Source organism: Vespula vulgaris, chromosome 1 (assembly GCF_905475345.1).
Source record: "Vespula vulgaris chromosome 1, iyVesVulg1.1, whole genome shotgun sequence".
Lineage (NCBI taxonomy): Eukaryota > Metazoa > Arthropoda > Insecta > Hymenoptera > Vespidae > Vespula > Vespula vulgaris.
The window spans coordinates 15587890-15614857 of NC_066586.1; the positions used below are offsets into that span (position 1 = coordinate 15587890).

A 26968-nucleotide genomic window follows, 5' to 3' on the forward strand; every position below is an offset into this window, starting at 1 on the left:
AGAGATTAACACATCACGCACACACTAGAAAAAGAAATTCCATCTTTTTATTGATTGCCGACGGTATATGTCATCCGAGTAGGAATCACAAAGTTTTATTTTCCGAATGGAGACGTTCATATCTCCGTACGGAAATACCAGTTTGCAATGGAAACATAATATACGAAAACATAGGAATTCCATTGGCAATGAAAATCGTTCGTTTCAACCATGACAATGTACAATTTACAAATCAAAAATAAAAATACATAGGAAAGAAGAAACATTCGTGACAAACTTTACATCCATAAACACACACACACACATATGTACATGCAAGAATAATATTTGTAAAAAAGAAAAAAAAAAAAACAAATCTTTGTTGTCAATTAATTAGATTCTCAAATCTCGTCGATTAAAACATATATGGTTTCCATTTAAAAATGTCGACGAATTTAAAAATAAGAAATTCTATCGATATTATTATAACTAATAACAATACGTAAGAATGTACTTTTCTGAACACGCGGTATAATGTAAAAGGTCGGAAAGAAATGAAAGGAAAAAAAGTAATATCCGAAAATTGGCGAACGTAAGAAAACGTGCTTTCGTCACGGTTAAACGCGAAGGTCCACTCGCGGAAATCCTTTCACGCGGAACGATCGTTACGGACTGTTTGGTTACGATGCGTTTAGAATCTCCGTACGATTCAACATCAAGATTTTACGAGTAGTAGCGTGTCGCGAGTGTAAAGTTCCGGGAATTCGCGCCCCGCCCAGAGAAATGCATTCCCTCGCGGTTCTGACGAGATCCTTCGCGAGAAAATAATTCCGAAGGTGAACTACCTAATCATCGAATACCGATACTAAACTCTTCGACTATCGGGAAAACGCTTGAGACAAGTACTTTTTTTCAATTGAAATTCATTCAAATCGAGTAATATTTTTCATTACGTAATAACACGAGATGGATCGAATCTTTTTAAGTGATTTTAATAATCGATTTCAATTCTTTTCGAAATTATTCCAGCTAATTTTATATTATACAGTATGAAATAATAAAATAAGTGAAATAATTATATATATATATATATAACTATATATAATTACATGTATATAATTTATTAGCTATAACTGTTCCATTTTAATTAATACTATTTATATATATACTATAATAAGTAATATACACAAATAATAAATATATATATATGTATATACTAATTTACATATAACTAATTTACTTTAATATTTTATACCATATAATATAACTATAAATAATATATACATACATATATATATATTATTTATATGTAATATTAATTAAAAAATCTTGCACTTTACAATTTTATCATTACCTAAATTACGATCATTACGTAACATTCAATTTCAATGCTAAGTAGAATCGAACTACCAACCTAACGACGAAATAAAAGAAAAAGGAAATGAAAAAAGAAGGAAAAGGAGAAGAAATAAATAGAGAAGGAAGAGAAAGGTGCAGTCGAAAGGTGAACGAACGCCGGAAAATCGAGAACCTCGCCAACATCCTCCTCCTCGTCGTCGTCGTCGTCGTCGCCGCCGCCGACTTCCAACGTTTCAGACTTGCTTCGCAACGAGGTCGTAGTTGGTATGTTAACGGGCTCCAATACGTATCTCGATGAAAGAGATGAAGAACTTTACGCAACACTCGTAACACTTGAGCCACGTGCACGAACCGCGGATTTTCAAGCCGCCAACGCTGCCACCACAACCACCACCAACTATACCAACTACCATCACCATCAACACCACCACCGCCATCAACACTACCACTACCATCATCGCCATCATTGACATCATCATCGTTATTGTCAGCATCCTTCTTTGAGAACCTGTTCTTTCATATAAAGGACTATACGTCCTTGGTACCTCAATCCTCTCGTCCTCATTCTTTTCTTTTTTTTTTCTTTTTTCTTTAAGTCGCTCTCTTCCTTGATACCGCGTTCCAATCTCGATTGCTAAAGTCGTGCGTATTTCGTAACATTACTTCTGTCTCTCTCTCTTTCTTTCTTTCTTTCTTACACACACATACACACACGCATAAGCACGCCTACGCTCGATATCGAGTTTGCTTCTGTTCCCATGGATTTCTGCAAAGGAACGACAATCCCTGTAACTTTCGAAGATGAAAAATTCTTCTTTGATCTCGACAACAGAGATAACGAAATATCTGATAAAATGTATTAAGCATTTGCGTAATAAAATAAAAACAAATACAAAAGAAAACCGGAACAAAAAGAAGACAAAAAAATAGAGGAACGAAAAAAAAGAACAGAAAAAAATTGCACGGGAGGTGTTAAAAAAAAAAGGAGGAAAAAGAAAAACAATATTAGTCGAAAACCAACAAAACAAGTTGTTCACGATTGAAACCCGTTGAGAGTGATCCACTCTCAATTAACTAGCCAACGAGTTAACGAGTAATTATCGAAGTACCGAAACTCGACACACTCGGTGAAAAAAAGAAAAATAATAAAAACGAAAAAAAAGCAGGAAATAAAAAAAAGAGAGAAGTATGGCTTGTCGTTTAGATAAAATTTGCGATTACGTTAAAGAAGAAATTGCAAGTATAGAGAATAGAAAGATTCGAGATAAAGAAAAAAAAAATAATAATAATAAAAGAAAAAAAATGGCGAGGACGATGACGTGCGACGAAATTATTACGAAAAACGAGAGAGAAGGACAGAGAGAGAAGAAGTGAATGAAAAACCAAATAAAAAACAAGGAAAAAGAAAGGAAGAAAAAAGAAAGCTAAAAATAAAAGAGAAAGAAACATCCATCTCTGATGTTTCTCCACCGTTATGGACACAAGGGCATCATCTGATTCCTGATGGTGACAAAGCTATATCCACGATGTCGTCTCCTCGGTGACACAAGGAATTCTTATATGTACGTAAGTACGTTTCGTCTTTCGCATCGATCGATATCGCTATCTCACTCCCTCTCGCTTGTGTTAAATTTAGCTTGGGTGCTGGATTCCGTTATACTCCACATAACTGACTGGAGTGACTTAACTACCGACGATGCAAGAAGAAAATGGACGTGTTGCCATCGAGCGAATCAACGTGTAAGACAGAGAGAGAGAGAAAGAGAGAAAGAGAGAAAGAGAGAGAGAGAAAGGAAAAAGAGAAGAAAAAGAAACGTGACTTCTCTTATTGCACGACGACTGGTCTTCGACTGGTGAAGGAAAAAGATGGAGAAAGGAAGAAGAGAAACTGAGGGGGTGGGAAAGGGGGAGAGAGAGAGAGAGATCACGAAGGAGAACACGGTTAGAAAACGGAGATGAAGAAGAAGCCAATGAATGTCGACTAACGGTATACGATGCATGAATTTTGTGTACGCGTTGCCTCGGCTATACAAACCACCAGCCATATCGCACGTGAGCTCGTGTAAATGGCATTCGACATATGTAGGAGACTCTATGTATCGTTATCTGTCTGTCTCTTTCTCTTTCACATACGCACATATATATCTACCTATACATTCTAACTTTCCATATCACCTCTCTCTCTCTCTCTCTCTCTCCCTCTCCCTCTCCCTCTCCCTCTCCCTCTCCCTCTCCTTCTCTCTCTCTCTCTCGCTCACTCTATCTCTATCTCTTCTCTCCCGCTATCGTTTTGTTCCTCTCTCGATATCGGCGAATTTATCGCCGGGAATATCTGGGAGCGCCATCGACCGATCTGAATTTCAAATTTCGTGTATTTGCCTTCGGTAAGCAACGCTCGAACTTGAAAGATTCGAAACCTCAAACCTCGAAGTGTATCGGCACGAAATTAATTCCCCGTGCGTTTCTTCGATCTCTCGCGTTTCTCCCCTCTACATTATCCCGATGTTTCTATTTCTCTTTCTTTTTTCTTCCTACTTCTCCTCCTCCTCATCTTTTTCATCTTCTTTTTTGTTCTCTTAATAATTTTTCTCTTCCCTCTTTTATTTTTTTTCGTCGATCTTACAATACTACTTCGACTCAAAAATCGCTAACGAAATAAAGATGGCCGAGAAAAGAATAGAAGCCACTCGATACGTCTTCGATTTATCTCGATATTCAAGTTTTTAAATTCTTCTTCCCGAGATAAAATCGTTTCTACTCGTAAACTTCAGCATCCCCGAGAAACGTGACTGAGTTTATATGTATCGACGTATACGGGGTGTATCCTTTTAAACGATCCACTTTTAATTCGATCACTTTTCTTTCTTCGACGTGAAAAAAAGAGACTAGGAAACGAAACAAAATCGTGAAAATTTTCCACGTCCTTATCGTAAAAACTTTTGGAACTTTTTTCGAGATAATCGAGGATATCAATTCGATTAAAATCGAACACCCCGTATATCTAGACGATCGAATACGTGTGCTTCTATAGGAAGGTGTATAAGTACGTAACACGTAAAAACTCGATGGAAAAACATCGTCGAGAGGCCGGTCTTTGTCGAAGCGAGAGGAAACTTTCCACGGGTCGTTTGCACCGTCTTATCGTACCTTCCTTTCCACGCATGCATTTATGTAGTCGAAACAAGATGAGCGTGAAAGAGACGACGCCGAAGAAAGAAGAATATATGAATATATTCTTCAATATATTCACTGTATTTTTCTCATTAATCCGATTTTACACGGTTAGAGAATATTTTTCTATAATCAATTTCTATTACAACTCGATCGATTTATATACATGAAAAAATAATAAGTAAATATATATATATATATATGTATATATATATATAAAATAATATAAATATATGTAATAACGATGATAATAATAATAATAATAATAATAATAATAATAATAATAATACCCGTGCATGTATTTGTGAAAAAAATATAATCGCGTGAATAAGCAGTTCACCTTGAACCATCCATTTTTTCCCTTTTATACTTTTTTTCTTACTTCAATCAAAAAAAGGAAAAGGAAAGAAAAAATAGAGATATGGCTTCTTACAGTTGCATGAATCAGCAAACATTTTTTTCGATATACCTCGCGAACTGATCGTTTTTTGACATTGCGCTTTAATACCTTTCTATACAGAATGACACGTGGATTCAATTCACGGAATAAAAAAATCATAGGGTTTCAAACAAAAACAAAAAAAAAACGATGCTTGAAATCTTGTAAAAAACAAAAAAAATAACGATGACGTCGAGACAATATTTTCTTCCTATTTAGACTCTGAAATAACATAACTTTGTCCCGAGTATTTTTTTCCATAAAACCAAAACTAACCAATAATAAGATGGTAATAATTATTGACTCATCCTTATACATACATACATACATACATATATATATATAAATATATATATATATATAAATATAGATATAGATATTAAATAAATAGGTATAAATTTGTCATTTACAAAGTATCAAAAAGGGAGAGAAAGAGATAAAAGATGAAAGTTATAGGAAAAGAAAGAAAACGGGACGAAATGACTTCGTTCAGATCGATAGATATGTATATACATTACACACACACACACACACACACACACACACACATATAAATACATATATACATATATTTTATATACGAGGAAAAATATTAGATTTGATAAGAAACATGTATCTTCGTGATCTCTTAAACACGTTAATAAATTATTAGCCGGCAGACTCTGAATCTTTATCGAACGTTGATTTATGTATCTGATAAGTTGACCTCGTACACCATAAAAAGAGAGAAGAATATGGATAGACTAATAAAATAAAAAAGAAAGATATATATATATATATAGAGAGAGAGAGAGATAGAGAGAAAGAGAGAGAGAAAAAGAGATGTGGGTCTCGTGGACATGACCTCCTGACCCCATCGACTAAGATTGTACCGATAACCAGAATCTTCTTCCTCAAGTAAATCTTCCATCCTCCCTCTCCTTCAATAATTTACCGCCTTAACCGTTACCATTAAAAAGAGAAAACGATAAAAGAGGACGGTGAACTAGTAACGATCGGTAAAGGGAAAGCACTAAAAGTGATCCTTAATTGCATCGTTAAACCACCATCGTCCTATATACGTTTTATATCTCACAAATTTAAATCTTCGAATGACTTTTTTTTTTTTTTTTTACAAAAAATGTCTTCGCGAAAATATTCAATGTAATCTAACGAACGATACCTATCGATCAATTTGTTCTTATTTTTGTAATAAATATAAATGAAAAAAAAAAAAAACTATGTAGTCGAGTGTTTCCGTTTAAACGAAACCTCTCGATCACAATGGCAAATTTTTCATTGACAATTATTAATGTCATTAACAAAAGAAAAAGTAAGTAAAAAAGAAGAAAACAGACAAACAGAAACACAAACTATTCCATGGATTGAAGCTTTACTCGTCATCGCTTTTCGATACGGTTTAAGTTCTAATTAAAGCGAAATTTCAAAAGCGAAATCCCAACGCGTCAATAGAACATCGAAACTGTCTTTCTCTCTTGGCTCGTTTAAAGCCGCTCGTATGGCAAACTGGAAGAAAATATATTCTACGTGTTAATGAAATCGACGATTGCATGACGAGCAAATGGTAAAACAGATTGTAAGCAATTTCCGGCATGTGAAAAGGATAATGAAAAGGGATCGCGACTTGTCGATTATATAAACGAAAATTTCACTATAGAGAATTGCTATAGATTGTTGAATTGCATTTGATCGAACGTTCGTTATATTAAAAAAAAAAAGAAGAAGAAGAAAAAAGAAAAAAAGCAAACAAAAAAAATAATTGTAACCGACACGTAAAGATCAACGTGAAAAGTGAAAAAAATAAAAGTAATATCTGAAAGTGATACGTTTTTATGTTACGAACTATGAACGATTACACTTTTAAGTATACCTTGAAATACTCTCATTATATAGTATCAAATAACATTTAAACATCAAATTACAAATGTTAAAAATCCTTTACTTAACTATAATTATATATATATATATATATATAATATAATATATATATTCTCCACTCTATATTCTCCAATAGCAATCGAAGAAAATAAGAGATAAAGAAAAAGGACCAATAAACAATGCTATATATGCTCGCGGAAGCAACTGCACCTGCAACGAATCCAAAAGGAAGAAAAGGATACGCGTATACATACTGGATCTATAATGAAAGAGAGAGAGAGAGAGAGAGAGAACGATAGGAGCAGTATATACCGTTAGAAGGCAAGGTAGAAACGACGAGTCAAACCGGTCGAATTTTTGGGACAAGACTACACCGCCCGTAATTGAACTCCGTAATAGGATACGCGTTTTGCAATCTCGTTTTATCGAAAATTACCGTGCAACACCGGATGCACGCGTTCTCTCTCGGAGGTGACTCGACGTCTTTGCTTGTTCACAAAGATGTGTAAAAAAGAAGAGAGAGAGAGAGAGAGAGAAAAAAAGAAAAAAAAAGAAAAAGGATAAAAACAGTTAAACTCGATGTTAATAGTGCGTGTGAGCGTGTACGTAAGTATATAGATATTTCAATCGAGTTCAATACGCTCTTGAAGATTCCTATCAGATTCTAGACATGATATAATAATATCGTACACTTCGTTAACAAAAAATTCGTAAGATACTTCGAAACACTTTGGAATTATTCGCGATGTTCCGTTAATTGCCGCGAATAACAAGGTGTGTCGTTAAAGTAGACGCGAAGTTTCGACGATTCGACGGAGCTTCGAATAAAAAATAAAATAAAAAGAAATGAAATAAAATGAAATGAAATAAAAAGATTAAAAAAAAAAGTGAAAGGACGAAAAAATGAAAAAAAAAAGAAAAAGGAGAAGATTGAAAATGAAAATATACAAAAAAAAAAAAAGAAAAAAACAGAATTCAACGAGTATCATCTCCCCTGTCTCACTCTCTCACTCTCTCACTCTTTCTCTCTCTTTTTTCTGATAAACGTAAAACAGTTCAGAAGAGAGTGATACGTTCCACCTGTGCACTTCCTAACCACACTTCTCTCAGCTTTTATTAATTCCTAATGAAAAAAAGGGAAAAGAAAGAGAGAAGATAAAAAAGAGAGAGAGAGAGAGAGATGGAAGTTCGTTCGAAGTTAAAAAGTTTTCCCTGGTAGCTAGACCACGATCTGGTAATAGTAAAGCCCTAGCTAGGACGAACAGAGAGGTGAAACGTTCTTATGGGTTTTTTGGAGAGAGGAGGTGGGAGGAAAAAGGGAGGACAACGGAAGAGGAGAAGAAGGAAGAGAAGGAGAATGTGGAGGGGGTGGAGAACGAGCAACGAGTCAGATAAGAGACAAGAAGAAAGTTCTCCTTAAATGTAAGAACCAGCTCCTCGGGACTCGGTCTCGTAATCTCACGAGGACTTCTTAAGGACGAAAAGCTCGACGAACGCTAGACCATAAGAGAGAGAGAGAGAGAGAGTAAGCAAAAGAGACAGAGACAGAGAGAGAGAGAGAGAGAGAGAGAGAAGGAAACTGTACTATAACTTTTCTCCTAGTTCTCTATCGGTACTTCTACTTGAGAATTCGAATCACCCTGCGCATCGTTTCGTCTTCGACAATACGTGATAGTCGAAGACGCACACAGAGAAAAAGGGAAAGAGAGAAAGAGAGAAAGAGAGTTAGAGATAGAGATAGAAAGATACCGATAGCAGTCAAAGAAAGTAAAATAGTCTTTTCTATTCGTTGGGTGCGAAGGGAGGGGAAAGGTGAAGGTAGAAGCAAGTCGATCGTTAATTTCGAGTCTACGCAGGCAACTCTTGGCAGGACTTTATCGCCCAGTCATCGGCAACCTTCGAAGTTTTAGCGTCGAAAACACAGTGTACAGCAACGTCGATTTTCATCTAACCTTAGCCATACCTACCCCATTTGCCCCCCTTCGTCCATTCTCTTTCGTCTTTACCAACACTCCCTTCCCTCTTTCCTCCTCTCTCCATCTTACTCTCCACCCTTCACCCCCTCCCCCTACCTCTTGTCGGTTGCAGCCAAGCAACTAACGTCAAGCCTGACTTCAGCCGAAAAACTATCATCCAACGCTTTCGATGCTAGAAATATAAAAGGCATTCGGAAGGTATGTTGTATCGAAGGGTTTCGAACAGTCTGGCAGTCTTTGAAGAAGAAGAAAGAGAAAAACAAGAACAAGTATAGAGTGACGTTGCAAAAGGAATTGTTCGTGACAAGGAAGATAATATATCGATCGTAGTAATTAATATCGCGTGATAGATTAACGAGATTCATAAGTAAGCACATAAGTAAGTAAGTATGTAAGTATGTAAGTGAGTAAGTGAGTAAATAAGTGCTTGTATTTTCGAAGAAGAAGGAGAAGGAAGAGGAAGAAGAGAAGAAGAGGAATCGACGATGACTCGCGTATTGATAATAATTATATTATAGGTGGTCGTTAAATCGAGCAAATTGAAATTGAAGAGATTCGTGGGTAGGACAGTTTATCGATTAAAGCTGAGAGAGAATGAGAGAGAGAGAGAAGGGAACAACCCTATAAAGTTTCTTGAAAAGGAAAAAAAAAGATAGATAGAAACGTACAATTTCATCGTTTCCCTTTCGATCGCGTTTAATTAATTGTATTACTCGATCTAATTAAGCGTTAACGACATAACACTGGAAAGTATATTAAAACACGCAACTCCGGTTGGGTACGTTTTCTCTCTTTTTTCTCTTTTTTCCTTCTCCCTTCTTTTCTCATGTTCGTCGTTAGAAAAAGGGGATAGTGAAAGAGGGTAAAATAGAGGGAAAGAGAGAGAGAGAGAGAGAAAGAGAGAATAGAGAGAATAGAGAGCTGACTCATAAAGCGGTCACGCAAGCAACAAGCTTTCCCTCTCTCTCTCTCTCTTTCTACTCAGCTTTAGCTCCTCGAATACTGGACGTTTTACGCTCGAATCTCGACAAATTCGCTAATTATCGTTTGAGAAGGGGTCGGAAGAGAAAAGCTAAAGTCTAGCCTTAATTAGATCACGGAGAACCATCAAAGGAAAAATGCCGACTTCAAAACGGCGATATCTCCTTTCGTTTATCGTCACGAAATAGTTCCATTTATCTACTTTGTCCTTTTCTTTTTTTTTCTTTTTTGTTTCTTTTTTTTTTTTTTTTCTTCCATTCTTATACTTTCTTTCCTTCTTTCGTTCGTTTCCGTTTCGATCGGTGAAAGACGCTTCGATGAAACACGTTCTTCGAAAGATCTCTTCGAATCGCTTCGAGAAAACAAACGGAGTGAGATACGTAATTGCGAATGGAAGTAATAATTACAATTTCTTCAAATTTATCTCTTCCGTTTCGAAGATCTTTTAAGAGAAAAGATTCGAGACGTTTTCCATTCTGATAATGAGTTTATTAATTGCTTCACTTTTCCAGATAATAATAATAACAACAATAATAATAATAACGACGATGATAAAGAGAGAAAAATATATATATATAACATATCTAATAAAATTACAAGATATCCGCCATTGCAGATTTATCTCATCTCGTTCGCGATGGCTCGTTTATCGCGTTGACTAAAAAAAAAAGAAAAAAAAAATCCGACACATCTCATTATCTTTAATCTCGGCTGTAACAAATTAATCTCTTAAAGCTAACAACAACGATATCCGACAAATCGAGTACTTCAATGATATAAACCAAGAAGGAACACGAAAATAATGTTATTAACGATACGATAATCCAAGATGGATTATAAATATCCAAGTTTCCAGATATAGGAAGAAACTTGGAATTGTTCCGAAAAGGCAGGTCAAACCATAGAATCTTTATCGTGTTTGCCAATCGGTCAAACGTGATTCGGATAGATCAGGGAGATTGGCAACGGTGGACTAACTTCGTAGAAATTACGCAACCCTCTCTTAGTACCCTGGAGCCAAGCAGCTTCCACGAATAGTGGAGAAAGGGACAAAGATACCGTTGCTTCTCTTTCAAACCCAGATACACGGACACGGACACAAGCACAGATACATAGACACATACACGAAATAGGTACACACGTACAGACTTTAACTATATATACCTATGTATCTTTGTCTTACATTAACTCCTCTCACCTTTCCTAGCTTTCTCTATCTCTTTTATTCCCTATCTTCGTCCTCTCTCTCTCTCTCTCTCTCTTTCTTTTTATCTTTACCAGCTCTTCGCTATTTCGATTTAGTATCACCTAGAATACAATGGTACAATAGCACCGAGACGTGATAATATCGGGAGTAAAAGTCCGGCATTGTTCGAACGATTACGGCTGCCCGCGTAATCCTTAATTGCATTTGCCGTGAGGCCAGTGTACGGTCCAGCTGCGATCTATACGACGTATCCTTTGGATCTATGCTCGTTGTCCTCTCTCTCTCTTTCTCCCTCTCTATCTCTATCTATCTATCTTTCTCCTGCTTCATAGCATGACCACGACATTGTCCAAAAGCCTCTGAAATACCAAGAATGTATACTGGGGACTAACTCCCTTGAAGCTTCTCTCTCTCTCTCTCTCTCTCTCTCTCTCTCTCTCTCTCTCTCTCTCTCTCTCTCTCTCTCTCTCTCTCTATCTATCTATCTTTATTTCTCTCTCTCTCTCTCTCTCTCTCTCTCTCTCTCGCTCTCTCTCTCTCTCTATCTTCAATGTTACAACCAATGCCGTTGTTCTCGGTACTACTTCATCATAGTAGAAAATGCAATGGCGGACGCAGATAAATCGTAATTCCCTACATCCCTTGATATCCCCACAGTTCTGCGCGTGCAACGAATAAGATTGTTTAGTTCCATCCAGAGAGTAGTTTGGAGATCCTTTCAGGATAAGTAGTCGAAGTTGTTTAAGAAACTGAACTTATACCGATACGACGAAATAAACACGATAATGAATCTATTTCTTTTAAAAGAAAAATAATAATAAGGAAAAAGAAAAATAATAATAATAAAGAAATGATTAGTATATCATGACATTTTCATTTAAAAAGAAAAATCTTTGCCACCGAGTAAGAGTAAGTAAACGATCGTATTGTATTTCTTTCTGCGGAATAAAAAGTTGCTATTGGTTTATGTCTTGACCTACTCAAAAGACTGGCATTATGAGATAACATAATGTGGACTTTGACAATAGCGTTGGATTAATTTCCAGGTTATTTGACTTTCTAAAATTGCTTTCGATGAGTTTACGTGGAACAAGAAGGTTGAGTGAGTACATAAAAGAGAAAACTCACAAAAGAAAAGAGAAGAGAAACAAGGTTGGTACTACTAACGTTCCATCAATAGACTACAAGAGAAATGAAGAGCGAGGTAGAGATAGATAGATAGATAAATAGATAAATAGATAGATAGATAGATAGATAGATAGAAACCAGGTTGTTAATGAAGTAACAATATTGATATAAAGCTAGAAAATAATCGAGTTTTCGTAAGGGAAACATCATAGCATTTTGTGATGTGAAACGGTATGGTCGTCACTTTATCTCTCACGACAGGAAGAGTATCTTCGCTTCTGCGAAACCGTTGGACGACAAACTGGAAACCCGTTGGTCGACTAACCCACCTGGGACCACCTACGACCTTCTCGCTATATCAACGTTGCACGTGTAGGTACATGTCTCTCCCTGCAGCTGCAATTGCACAACCTGTCTCGCTGCCGTACCATACCTACGTTCTCTGCATACATATGCATGTACACGTACAAATGTGTGTGTGTATATATATACATACATACTTACGTACGTACGTACTTATATATTATATTATATATATATATATATATATATATATATATATATATATATACACACACGTATGTATGTATATATATGAATACACAAGGAAGTATCGAGTTTCAATCGGCTTTTGACCTACTTAATAAATAAAAAAAAATAAAAGAAATTAAAAAAACCAGTTACACTGCTCTCTTTATCCTTGCAATCAAAGATATGAAAGAAATGGTACACCGTAAAAAATTGTACTCAAAATTATATGTAAATCTTAGAGGATGACAGATCGAAAATGAGAGAAAAAACCAGTTACACTGCATTCTTCATTTTTGTAATCGGAGATATGAAAAAAAAAAATAAAAATAAAAATAACGGTACACGGTTAAAAAAAAAGAAATTGTAGTCAAAATTACAGGTAAATCTTAGAAGATGATAGATCGAAGACGAACAAAAAAGGAAGAAAAAAGAGAAAAAAAAGGAATAAGAATGAAATGGGAAACAAAAAGAGAGTTTCTTTGTGAATTACCATAATTACCAAAAGCTGTTTAAAATCTCATTAATTCCTTTAATTAAGTCTAATTTTATGGGACCAATCGTAGAGGTTGCCGACCATGGCACACTTCAATTAATTTTTTTTTTTATCCTCATTCCTGATGCGTTCCACTATTTTCTTACAAAGAGACTAAGAGAGAGACTGAAAGAGAGAAAGAGAAAGAGAAAGAGAAAGAGAGAGAGAGAGAGAGAGAGAGAGAGAGAGAGAGAGAGAGAGAGAGAGAGAACAAATTCCTCTATTTTCTTCATGATTAATCCTTACACAACATTCGATATTCTGCAAAGCGTAAACAGGAATTGGAATGTTAGATATGTATGCATGTATGTAGTTGTGTGTGTGTGTGTGTGTGTGTGTGTGTGTGTGTGTGTGTGTTACGGTCCATTGGTAATTCAGTTACCAGTTCTCTCCCCCCCCCCCCCTCCATCTCCTTCATAACCAAAAGCATATAGCAAGCATTTATCTTCCTTCTCATGTCCTTCGATCTGACAATACTTAATACCAATCTACCTACATCTTTCAAAATACGTCCAATAATTCAATATTTCTTGCTAACCTAAGCTCTAAAACGGTATTCTACATCGGATGCTCCTTATATCTAATTATTAATAAAAATAACGAAGTGAAACCTATAAATCAAGAATTCAAATAACTACTTCCTGCACAAACAATGACGGAAGTTACACGTTTGCTCGACGTTCTCGTTAAGAAATCTCGTAATAATCGTTCGAAGATAATCATCATAGGAAGAGAGAAAGTTTGCTCTAATAAAAAATATTTTAAAAAGTAAAAAGAATTATGCTGATAATAATAATAATAATAATAATAATAATAATAATAATAATAATAATAATAATAATAATAATAAATTTTTTTAAAAATTAGAAAAACAAGCCAAATGAAGTGGTGAAAATAAAGAGAGAGAGAGAGAGAAAGAGAGAGAGAGAGAGAGAGAGAGAGAGAGAGAGAAAGAGAGAGAGAGAGAGAGAGAGAGAGAGAGAGAGAGAGAGAGAGAGAGAGAGAGAGAAATGTCGACCGTCTTGATAGGCTAAGAAAAGAAGTTATGTTAAAAACTTCTCTAGTATAAAATCGTCAAGGAACTCTTCACTCGAAGAAGCAAAAGATCGGTCGGTAGACCGACGAGAAAGTCGCTTTCGCCTCAGTGAAAAAGAGAGAGAGAGAGAGAGAGCGCAGATCGACAACAGCTTGCCCATTAAAACGCGGATCCCCGCAAGATCAGGGCCGTATAATCGAATGAACGCATAACGGACCGTTCCTATTATCCTTTCGTCTATAAACTGAATGCGATCGTAAAAATCAATTCTCATCCAGCTTGAAAAGCGCCCGTGTGTATCTAAGTATCATCTTCTAATCATGTGAAATGTACATTAAACCTTGTGAAAGTTTCGATCGATCTTACAGATACACGCGATTTTTCTCTTTTCTTTTTATTTCTCTCTCTCTTTTTTTTTTTTTTAATTGAAATAATTTTGATAAAAATAAATATATATATTTCATACGTTACAATATGATTTTGAAACGACTAGGTCACCTAAATTTATCAACATCTTAAAATGAATTTTTAAGATCACAAACTTTGCTTCTATGCGAAAGGCAAGTGTGTTCGTAATCGAGACAAAAAACACTCGTACATGGTAGACATATTATAATCCAGAAAAATTCATTTTGACAGTGGGGAGACAGTCTGAAAAGAAGAAAAGAAAAAAGAAGGTATACAGTAATAAAAACGATGTACCTAAAGAGAAAGAGAAAGAGAAAGAGAAGAGAGAGAGAGAGAAAGAGAGAGAGAGAAAGAAGGAGGGAGGAAGGGAGAGTTCGCATTCGAACGAGTGTTTAATTAAAATTTTATTCGAGCTTTTAATGAAACGTCTAGATTTCCTTTTTATACCTATCTACACACGTATGCAAATATATATTTATATATATATATATATGGATGTCAAGGAAAATATATATGTATGTATGTATGTATGTATGTATGTATGTATGTATGTATGTATGTATGTATATATATATATATATATATATATATATATATATATATATATATATATAAGAGAAAGGAAACATATGAATACGAATGTAAAAGAAACGATGAATTTTGTCCTTTTTGAAACAGTACACAGGTGCATCTTATTAATCAATGACGTCAATTAAATCACTCGTACCGTAGATATCTCGTTAAAAATAAAAACTCGAGTTGTAAAAATCGATCTAACATTTACTACAAGTATACAATATATTATATATAAATATATATAATATAGTATTACATTATAATACATATATCATATCATATATTTTATATATATATATAATATACATACATACATACATACATACTATATATATATATATATATATATATATATATATATATATATATACGCCCCTGTTATATTCCCTGGTATCTCTCGCAAAGTAGGTATAGTTCGCTCACGACCACGTTGGTTATTATTCCCCATTAAGGTTGGATGTTCCTCTTGCCCTCAAAAGAGTCCTTTTCTCCGTGGCTGCTACCGTTACGACGAGACAAGCCGAGAAGAGACGAGACGAAACGAGACGAACGAGAAGAAACGAGACGAGCTATAGCATTTAAAAGCAGACGGTGATATAAAATTTCACGGTATTCCGAGCGATCGATGATAACGCGTCGATAGCAAGTCTTCCACTTCTCTATTCTCTTTTTACTCTTCTTCGCGAAGAGAAAAGGAATTTTAAATAAGACGAGAACCGGTGATACTTATTTAAAAAAAAAAAAGAAGAAGAAAAAAAGAAAAAAGAAAAATTTTCAGACCACCGTAACAAATCGTATTATATCTTCTCCAAGAAGAATTTCCTCCCTGACAAACGGTTGTTTTATGTATTTTTTTTTCTCTCGGAAAAAATTTTATAGGAAATAATTTCCTATAAAAACAATTAAAATATATCTAAAAATTGTTTATTATAAATATAAAATCGTTCATTGTATGATCATTGCTATATCAAAAAAAAAAAAAAATGTATCGTTAAAAATTTGTATAATATAGATACAATTTGCTATATTAAAAAAAAAAAGGAAGAAAACAAAGAAAAATATATATATAAAATATGTTTATACGTTCGCACTATCATTATTATAATATTTTATTGAATGAGAAAGTTCTAACAGATATGGACATTTTTCACGAGATTTACATTATTTCGTATATAAGAAGGATCTAGTCGATCAGTGAAAGTGTAACACTGTGTTGGTCAATAAAGAGTTCGTTCTTGGTAATGAGATGCTACGGTGATCTGATGCATAAGTTACCGTCATGCTCCGCGTACTGAAACCGTAAAACGTTTCACCGTAGGGAAACGAAAACGAAAGAAAAATTCGAAGGAAAACTAGTTGGTATCATAGTTGCCAGAAGCAACTTTGCAGGAGGTGATATCGGTGAGCGTTTATGGTTAAAACGTGATCTCTTTTTTTGCCCTCTTCGTCACACGAATCTTCGAGTACGAAGATCAACCGAGTTAGACGACTCGCGAGCAAATCGAATCTTCGATCTCGTTTGATCAAGAGAAAACGTAACGTAACGAGAGGGATCCGTCGAGAAAAATGTGCTACTTTATTTTTTTTTTTCACCCAATAGTAAATTATATCGTTTAATGTCGGCTCTGGGCTACCCGATTAAACCCTAGTCGACCAATTTTCCATTCGATAAACCAGTTTTTTTTTATTATTCAATAAAAATAAAATTTAAAGATTTAAGGAACTAAAGTTAAACGCATGAAATATCGATAAATATCGAAACATTTTGATCCTTTACGATTACCCTACGATTTACTAGTATTTATTATTAAAACGGCCGAAAGCTCATCTCATAAAAGCTACCATTTGTACGTCCACTCACGATACATTACGATATACTGCAATTATATCAATCCTAAACATTGTAGTACACTAAAATACTATTGCCACTTCGACTTTACGAGCTACCAATATCTACTTTAACGTAACATCGCAATTGTATTTCGCTTCATGACACTGTGATACAACTGTGCTCGTTTCTCCCCCCCTCTCTCTCTTTTTCTCTCGTACATTTGTTCGATAGATTTATATGTCAAATAAAGTGACATCCCCTCCCCCATACTCATCCCTAATTCTCTTAGCCAACTCGATTCAATTGGTCGATTCCGATAGCATAGAATTCGATTGTAAATTCGCGAAGGTTTAGGCTCCTACGTGTATTCGATACGATCGAACACGTATCTATCTATTTATCTATCTATCTATCTATATATCTATATATCTATCTATTCTATCTACCTATCCATCTATCTATCTATCTCTTTCTCTCGTTTCTTCAAGAATTTCCATTCGCATAGTAATCCCTATACGTTCGCAAAATCCTTTGAAACGATATCGCACGATTTCTTTCCTTTAACATTTTCTCGATCGTCCATATGTTACAAGAAAAAAAAGAATTACAATTTGTTCCGACATCTGTTGGATCATTGAAAAAATATTTCTTGAGGATATTCTAGAAATCGTTTAAGTGATCTCTAACTTCGGAGATGACTCTTTCTATCTCAGTTTGTCTCTCTCTCTCTCTCTCTCTCTCTCTCTCTCTCTCTCTCTCTCTCTCTCTCTCCCTCCCTCTCTCTTTCTGTCTTTCTCTTCGAATAATAAAAGAACTGAAAAAGATAAAACGAAAAAAAAAGGAAAGAAAGAAAGAAAAAGAAAACAAAACAAGTTTGATATCTTTTTTCTTCTATCTTTTCAATATTTTTTTTTTTCTTTTACTTTTTCTTTCTTTCTTTCTATTGTTTTCTTTTTTTTTTTATTTATTTATTTCATCCTTCCGTGTGTGCCGGACATTTCCATCCGCACATCCTCTTGGGATTTAACGATATTCCATGGAAGAAAATTTACTACGACGCGTTATAATGAATAAAGGAAGAGATAGACGTATCGTGGAAAGATAGAAAGAGAAGGTAGATACCAACTAACGTAAGAGAGAGAGAGATAGAAAAAGAGAGAGAGAAAGAGAGAGAGAGAGAAGAATCTAGTATATGTAAGAGAGAGGAAGAGAGAGGGATAGGATTCCATCCACCGCGCCCAGGTCGAGATGGCTTCCCATAAATATTCATATGGAATTCCTAAAGCCAGGAAAACATCCACTTCGCTACCGCGTGCACCGCGTGCACGCACTCCCCTGCAATTCGACGATTTCCTCGAAAAGTAATGAAAAAGTTCGCTCTATATTATTAACCTTCTTTCTTTTTTCTTTTCTTTTTTTTTTAACCTCCTTTCTCGTCGATTATCCCATATAAAGAGTCGGTTATTAACTAATGAAATAATTTATTTTATTTTGTTTTTTTTCTTGTTTTTTTTTTTTTTTTAGATATCGAAAGAAAAATATTTTTTATATCGCCAGCTGTTAAGATTAACATTATTATTCCTGTTCTATTTGCTCGGGACGACCATCTGATATGAAGTTCGTTATTAATATTATAATTCCTGGTTTTACAAATTTGCGAGAGAAAGTATAATATCGTACTAGCTATTAAATAAGTATTATATCACAAAATTCTGTTTATCACTTTTTTTCTTCTTTTCTTTTCTTTTCTTTTTCTTTTTTTTTTTTTTTAATTTAATATCAAATTAAATTATAATATATTCCGAATTAAACAACATGAAATATTTAAGACTTAATTGCACGTAAACTTCTCGCCGTATGAATTCGAACATTTTTCTTATCGAAAGGTCTATATTTTAGATAATTGCTTTAATAAAAATTTATAGAAGAAAAAAAGAAAAAGAAATAAAAAATGATAAAAAATCGAGTGCGTTGAAAAATGCGTTAGTCGTCTGATACAGTCATACGAGGGCGTATTCCTTTTCTTTTCTTTTCTTTTTTTTTTTTTTCGTCGATGCCTTTCGCCACGCGTAACGTCATAAAATGTACACCTATTTTATCGCTAGAATGTGCAAAGAAAGCATTCGTGGTACAATGGCTGAAATCACGTGTTAAGAGTGCCTCCACTCGAGTGCTTTTTCTTGCTACGCCTACCGACGAGCGTACTTACTTATATACTACCTACGAATAATCATTAAACTCACAAACACAAATCCTTTTTTGCTATCGAATATATGATTTGCTTGGATGCATAAATCTTTTTCCTACGTATATTCGCACAGACGATATTCCCATGAACAAAAAAAAATTACTATTATTATTTAAGTAAATTATTATTATTATTATTATTATTATTATTATTATTATTATTATTATTATCATTATTATTATCATTATTATTATTATTATTACTTAAGTGATTCTTTTGCAATCTAATTTACGATCCGATTGCAAAAATTACATTTTTCTATCACGTATCTAACATTTATAAAAAAAAATATTCTTAATATTCTCAACCTATGAATAATTTATTATCATCATCATCATCATCATCATCATCATCATCATCATCATCATCATCATCATCATCATCATCATCATCATCATCATCATCATCATCATGATCATAACCCTCATCATTATTATTACTATCACTACTACTACTATTATTATTATTATTATTATTTAAATAAAACTCGAGGATACTACAAGAATCATGTTTCCTGGCACATGCAAAAACGTTTCAAACATAAATAAATAAAGAAATAAGATAGGAAAAAAAAAAGAAAAAAAAAAATATGAGAGAAAGAAAAAATACGCACAAACGGTAAAAATTCGTATCTTCTTCCTTTTATTCTTGTTTCTTTCTATTCCTTTTTTTTCTTGTCTTCGTTTCTTTTTTTTTTTTAAATGTTATAAATTCACTCGACATGCTCCACGAATTTGCATGAAACGTCCCTGAACGGAAGGCCATCCCCTGAATAGATAAAAGTATAATTGGCGAGTAGCCAGCTTCTTCGACGTTTACTCGTTTCTCGATCGACCATCATCGGCTTCCTCTATTTTCCCTCTCTCCCTTCCACCCTGCATTCCATCCAGCCCTTATTTTTCCATTCTTGACCACTCTGAATTTCGATTTCAATCAGTTCAATAAACGACATACGTACGTCCACGTAGACTTTAAGAATTCAATGGACTTCCATGTCGCTGATTCGAAATAAATCGATCTATAGTTAAGATAAAAATCGACCGTAACGATACGTTTCAAATTAACGATATATCGTTAATTTTAATAATAAAATACTCTCGATGGTTAACCCAATTAATTTCAATCTTTAACTCGATAACTGCGAGATCGGTTTCTTTATATTTTGCCTTTTGAAACTTTACGAAAGTATTTCTATGTAATCGATTTAATTTATAAATCTATCAAAACGTACGATGGATCGTTAGAAAATATTAGAAAAAAATATCTATGAATCTCAGAATCTTCGTTATCGCAATACCTTCGATTAATAGTTTTAAGATTTTTTTAATTAACGCTCGAAAGAAATTCTTTAGTATCGTCTATTTAGAAATTCTTAAGATAACTCGTGCGTTAAAAGAAGAAAAAAGGTAAATTGAAAGGTATACCTAAGATTGAAACGTGCTCGATTAATAATTCAAACGATTAACAAATCTCCAAGAAAAGTATGAAGAATCTTCCGATTAGAAATTCTCCAACTAATTTACGTCCACGTCTTAAACGGAGATATTACAACGAATTTCTAATTGAACTAATTAGTAGGTTAAATTGAACGTTTACGATGGGCGATTAGAAGAGATTAGAAAGAAAATCGATATACAAAGTTTGTTCGAACGAATAATTTCAAAGATCATAAAGAAAAAAGAAAACATATACCTGATGTAAATTTCGAACAAATTTTTTTTTCTTACGTTTTTTTCTTTTCTCTTGAGAAATTTCTAAAGAAACTATTATACAAAGGTACATTGAAATCGATAAAGAAATGTCGTTTCCAGTTTCCATTCTCAACGATGCGTATCCCTTCTCGGATGACCACAATGTGTTGTCTCGATAACGTGCTCGTGTGAACATCGATTGCTCGTTCTATCGTCGTCTCGTTTATCGAGCGCAAAACGAACGCAGCAGTAACATCGAGACGTCGAGCTTCGCATTCCGATCGAACGAAATCACTAGGAGAATTGACGTCATTCCGTGATTGCGAGAGAACGAGAGGAGAGAGAGAGAGAGAGAGAGAGAGAGAGAGAGAGAGAGAGAGAGAGAGAGAGAGAGAGAGAGAGAGAACGTTCGAAATTCCTTTCAAGTTCGATTATCGATTCGGAGATCTTGGGAGCTGGTCTTGTAAATAGAAAAATCGTGACTCGATTTCGTGTCTACCTTGACAAATCAAATCCAATAAAATATGATTGTTCAAATAAAAAGATATGTATATATGTATGTATGTATGTATGTATGTATGTATGTATGTATGTATGTATGTATGTATGTATGTATGTATGTATACAACAGTTTTTATAATATACTTAATTTCGTACAATAGCAAATATATATAAAATTATAAATTAATATGTAATGAAAAAATGATATAAAAAAATTATAAATATAAAAAAATATATATTTTTTTATTAATATATATATATATATATATATATATATATATATAAATAAAAGTTTTTAGAAATTTTCTCAAAGACTTTCAATTGTCAGTACAAAATTATATATGACAACTTGGAAGCAAGTTGCAATTATTGTTATCTTATTTCTTTCTGTATTTCTATTTTTTAAATCTCTTTTCACCTCAACAGATTTTTGTATCAAAGAAAAATTCTAACAAACATGACAAATTTTAATAACGTACGCGCGTACAAAAAAAAAAACGTGACTATTTCGAGTAACAAATGAAGTAATTTTAATCGATATAGAATTGAATTTAGTAAGAGACTCGAGAAATATAGAGAGTATAGTACGTATGTGTATATGCACGAGCACACAGGTGTGTGTAAGCGTAATTTTGCGTTATATTTCCCGAGAAATTTCATGCAAACCGATCGACTCGGATCTTTATTCCCATGCGGACGCCTCATTAATTAAATTCACGGAGACATTGTCGACCGGCTGGCTACCGCAGAGCGGTGAAATTAAAAGAAGATAATTAACTTTTTCTTTTTTTTTTTTTTCTTTTTCTTTCTTTATTTTTTTTTTTTTTATACCTAGTTCACGAGACCAACGCAATGAAGAGAGATAAAAAAAGAGATAAAAGAAAAAGAGAAAGAGAGAGAGAGAGAACTCTGTAAATGATATTGAGTTCTTCGAAATCGAGAGAGAGAGAGAGAAAGAGAAAGAGAAAGAGAGAGAGAAAGAGAGAGAGAGAGAGAGATAAAAAGAGAGAGAGAGAGAGAGAGTAACGTAGAACTCTAGAACGATATTTTATCGAAATTGCATCGAGATTTCATTATTAACAATCCCCGACGCTCCGGTCGCCCTCGCTTCCTACCTTTATATTTGCCGCATTTTCAACGTTTTACCATCGGGAAACTCGTATTAACGTTTGCGAACTTAAATTGCGATACAAATTCTCTTTTACTACGATAAATTCAAAGAAGGATTTCAATTTCAATAGAGACAATTTCTTCATGTGCGTATAAGAAATCTTCTCAGTCTTCTTTGTTGTTTTTTTTTTTTTCTTTTCATTTTTCATTTTTCCTTTTATCAAGAAAATTTACGACGAATATATTTAACGTGCAATATACACAAGTAAATACGTACACGTTTACGTAAACGTGTACGTATGTACATACGTAATAATAAAAGCCGACCCGAAAAATGAGATTCTTTATTAGGAAAATAGGAGAAAAAGAAAAAGCAACAAAAAAAAGGAAAGAAAGAAAGAAAGAAAGAAAGAAAAAAATAAATCTCTCGATGCAGAGGATATAGCTCGGTCCAGAGTCTCTCGTTTCGCTCATAGGAAGTAAAAGATATTACGGTGTTCGTCTCTATGGTTCGACAATGGCTAGAGCACTAAAAGACATTCCGAGTGGGGGTTGGGTAGAGGGCTTGGTCGAATGGCATAGTGCCATATTGCGACACGGTAATGAATTTTTTTTCTTTTTTCCTTCTTCTTTTTTTTTGCAGAAAGATCTGACCAATAGTAAGTACAGGAAACGGAAAAGATGAGAGTGAAAGAAAGAAAGAAAGAAAGAGAGAGAGAGAGAGAGAGAGAGAGAGAGAGAGAGAGAGAGGGAGAGGGAGAGAGAGAGAAGGTCGGGAAAAGTGAAAAAAAAAAGGAGAAAAAAAATGCATTTACCAGAACGAATTTTAGCGAGTATCGAAGAAGAGTAAAGAAAATGAAGTAGCAAGAAAAGGAGGAAGCTTTTCTTGAAGAGGAAAAAGAAGAAAAAATGGTGGGAAAAAGGGTTGAGTTCGAACGGACAACCCTATGGAAGATATTAAAAATTATTCCCTTCGACCGTTAAGAAAGGATATAAAGCAGCAGGCACCACTGAGAGGGTGCCGTCGACAAGTAGTCATAATGAACGGCCTAATGAACATGCACAACGAGAACTCCCTCGTTAGAACACGTGCTAAGCTCTCTCGCGTTCCTTGCGGTCTACCACGATCAACGACACGTGCATCTTTTTTTAACGATCGCCTACAGCAGCCTTTATTCTTTCTTCTTTTTCTTTTTCTTTTTTTTCCTCTTTATTTCTTTCTTTTCTTTTTCTTTTTTTTTTATTCTTTTATTCTTCCAACTATGAGAAGCAAAAGGAACATCTTATCCGATTAAAAGCTTCGAAGAGTCGAGAAGGTATTAAAAGTACGAATCTCCGAAGACGACAATAATTTTAACTTTAAAGAACCATTTCAATCGGAGTTTCATCCAATGAAAAGTATTAATCGCTCGATATAAAACTTTTTCTTTTACTTTTACTTCTGTTTTCCTTTTTTTAATCTATTACATTAAATCTCTTGAGAAACTCGGAGGAATGATTTAGATTACGAAGTCGCGATAATAATTTTATCTTTCTATGTATCTATCTATCTATCTATTTGTTTCTTTGTTATGAATTTTTCGACGGACGATTTTAAAAATACTTTTTTTCCTTTTTTTTTTTTTTTTGTAATAATTAATAACTGGTTAAACGTTTCAAAATACTTCAACGAAATACTTCAAAAACTTTCAATTCATTCTCGAATTTATTCATCGATCAAAAAATACATCTGCGAAATTATAATAATAAAAAGGAAAAAAAAGGAGAAAAAAGGCGAAAGTAAGAATGAATAAACGAACGATCGAATGAATGAATAACTGAACGAAAGTCGACGTTTTCCTCGATATCGAATCGAATAAAACTAACGAGGATAAGCAAGAGTTAACGGAGCTATCGCGTGACGAGGTTTATGGGGTCCTGCTCGCTGACAAGCGAGCCCCATGGCGAGACTATATCATGAGACACGCGGTTATGTTTCAACGAGGATATTGGGGGGCCGGATATACCCGGTGACTCGTAGTGGAAAGGGCTGAAAGGGTAGGAGTAACGATAGCAGGAGGAGGGGGAGGGAGGGAGGGAGAAGAGGAGATAGATACTCGGTAGATATTAATTGGCTTCCGATCTACGATCGAGATCACCCTCTAAACCACCCTCTAAACCACCCTTGAGCTCACGTGCCATGCGTGAACACCGTACCTTTCGCATTATCGCGTGTCTGCGTGCTTTTCAACCCCCTACCTCATCCACCCTCCCATTGTCATATTCACATCGTGAAAATTAAGGGGCTTAGTTTATAAATTACCAAACCTTTCAACCCTCTTTAATTTTATCATTTTGTACAAGTCTCCTTTTTAACACTTTTGTAATCGTTCAACTAACTCGATGAAAAGGAAAAGACAAAAGGAAAAAAAAAGAAAAGAAAGGATAAATGTATATAACTCGTATAACTCTTCGTGTAAATACGCGGATAAAAGAAAAAGAGAAAGAAAAAAAAGATGGAAGAAGAAAATGAAAAAGAAAAGAAATTACAGGAATATCGATCGCCATCGATATTATATCAAACTTTATTCGAAGTTGGACATATCGAATAATTCTAACTATACTTTTATATAATTAATTTCGTACGTGTCAACGATGTACGAACGATACAAACTCGTATAGAAACTATTTGTCCAACTATCGGCAGATCGTCCTGTTACGGAAGCCATGGAATTTCCGATGAAATTCTCTTTTTTCTAACTCCACGTAGATAATTACGGTTAATAACATTCTGTCGTGGATGGAATTTATGAACACGAGTTTAATCGAGAAGAAAGAGGAAAGAGAGAGAGAGAGATACAGAGAAATATCTAGAGCTGGGAAAATCGATAATTTGGATCACTTTCTGCTAATCGTCCTTGAAAATTAATTAAACCATTTCGTTCGTTCGAACATATATCTCATAACTTTTATATATATATATATTCTTTTTTAGCCATAACAAGAACTCTCATTAATTGGTAAGAAGAGAACACTTTCGATATTGTGATATTGTGCAAGAGATACCGTATTATAAATTTCTGAAGGGATAGATTACAAAAGCTCATAACAGTATGGAGAAAAGACGTTCGAGTCGATACTTCGATCGTTAAAACGTCTTTCCTCTTTATAGATATATTTATAAGAAACTATTTTATCACAAAGAGAAATGTGTGTATTCTTACTACTACTACTAATACTACTAATGCTACTACTACTATTACTACCAGTACTACTATTACTACTACTACTTTTGCTAAGAAATTTTACCTCAAAATATCCTTCTACGTCAAAGTATACTACAAGAGAATTCTATAAACATCTCTTCGAAGTACACAAGCTAATTGGTACGTGGCACATCGTTAAAAGACTACAAGGGAACGAGAATATCATCGTTGAAGTTAATAATGGAAATCAAAACGAAAAAAAAAATAATAATAATAATAATAATAATAATAATAATAATAATAATAATAAAAAGAAAGAAAGAAAGAAAAAAGGAAGAAAGAAAGAAATTATAAAATCAATCTTTAATCCCTAATCGAAAGAGATTTTTATCGAGAATCATGATCGTTGTCACGAACAAATAAAAATATGAAGGATGAGACGATTGATTGTACAGGAACGATAACGAGTCGATTTTATCAATTTTTCAAAGGAGAAAGACGAGACCAACCGATGGTCCATATACAAAAGGCAACAACATTCTCCTGAGATAATAGCATCGTCTCGAACAGCAGAGGTGAGAAGGTTGATGCCAAGGAGAAAGGGATGGAAGATAGCAGTTTGAAGGAAAGCTTGACTGCCGAACGACTAATAAGATTACTTGCCGTCTAATCATTTTCGCTTCCGCGCGTCTCCTCTTCTTCCTTCTCCTCCTCTTTCTCCACCTCACCCTCCTTCTTCTCCTTTCAACACCAACCCTCTTCGAGCTACTCTCCTAACCAACCGAGCTAGCTATATCTATATCTATCTCTCTCTTACTCTTGCTAGCTGGATAATTTTCCTAGGCGACAGCTAACTATCGGGAAATTCTGTGGCAAGGGCTTCTAACCTTTCTCGTAAGTATAGACATATACACGTACGCATATATATATATATATATATATATATATATATATATATATATATATATTTAGACACACACACTTCCTAGGCTAAATTAAGAGGACACTCTTTTCTGCACGATTTCTAGGAAAATTCCATCGTTTCCTAGACCAAGAGAGTCGTTTCAAAGTGTTAACACAACCAAGCCTCTAACATCGGACCATGTTGGCCTCCATGGAATTCGAATTTTCCCGCGCAATTGAACACGGTGGAAAATACAAAATTAGATAGCACCTTTGCGACGCACGTTTCACGGATTCT

General features: G+C 34.4%; 1 protein-coding gene across 8 annotated transcripts in view; it reads right to left on the minus strand.

The window, feature by feature from the left end:
* The window catches only part of LOC127061766 (GATA zinc finger domain-containing protein 14-like), a 148947-nt gene that overhangs the window by 106739 nt on the left and 15240 nt on the right, over positions 1–26968 (minus strand). The window lies entirely within an intron of this gene.